Source organism: Aphanomyces astaci (assembly GCF_000520075.1).
Source record: "Aphanomyces astaci strain APO3 unplaced genomic scaffold supercont1.29, whole genome shotgun sequence".
NCBI lineage: Eukaryota > Oomycota > Saprolegniomycetes > Saprolegniales > Verrucalvaceae > Aphanomyces > Aphanomyces astaci.
The window spans coordinates 493549-494594 of NW_009798292.1; positions in this window are offsets into that span (position 1 = coordinate 493549).

Below are 1046 nucleotides of genomic sequence, written 5' to 3' on the forward strand. Positions count from 1 at the left end.
GACTTGGGTCAAAGTACTGTACACAGATCCGTCGGTGCACCTCCTGCTGTCCAACGCCCTCGGTCCAGCCATTCATCCCAACCGGGGTACCAAACAAGGGTGCCCACTCTCCTGTCTCCTCTTCGACCTCTACATCGAGCCCCTCGGTGATATGCTTCGTGCCGCCCCCCACCTTGGTATACCTCTACCCGATGGGTCGGCCCTCACCAGTGTGTTCTTTGCCGACGACACCACCCTCTTGTCCAATTCGCTGGAATCGGCTGAATTCCAGGTGGACCAAATTGTGGGCAAATTTTGCTCTGTCTCTGGAGCTGCACTTAACCTCGACAAGTGTACCACCCTCGTCTTGAACGACGGCGAAATCCCCGCTCTTCGACGTGGCGCTCCTTCCCTGATACTTGCGCCGTCTGGCACACCCGTTCGATTTCTCGGCGCCATTGTGGGCCACCAACTCGACCCTGCATACCAAACCCGATTAATTCACGACAAATTCCTTGCGGCCCTGCCGAAATGGAAATGTCGAGCACGAACAATACAAGGTCGTCGCACCATAGCCTCCACCATGATCCTGTCCCAAATCTGGCATATAACGGCGGTAACACCTGTGCCTGTCGTCATGGTTGCAACGTGGCAACGAATGATCACCAATTACATCCTTGGCAGTCGAACCACCGACGACCCCTCGTATCGCCCCCTCCTGCATCGTATGTGGCATCACGACAAGCACATCGGACTCGGTATCCCCCACATTGCGTCCACAATTCGCAACCAACGGCTGCTACTCCTGCAGCGATTAATGTGCTCACCTGCCTCCGATTCCCCTCCGCCTTGGGCGTGTTTGGTCCAGCAACAGTTTGCTCAGTGCCTCCAGCAACTGTACCGGCCATCACACCCATTTGACTTTCTGTGGCAATGCCCCCACTCATTATCGGCGTGGATGTATACTACCGAGCTTCATCCATTGTGGCTTGACGTCTGGTTTGAATGGTCACGCATACCCTTGGAACGACGTATGTCCATTGCCCCGGACATTGCTACCACCCTCG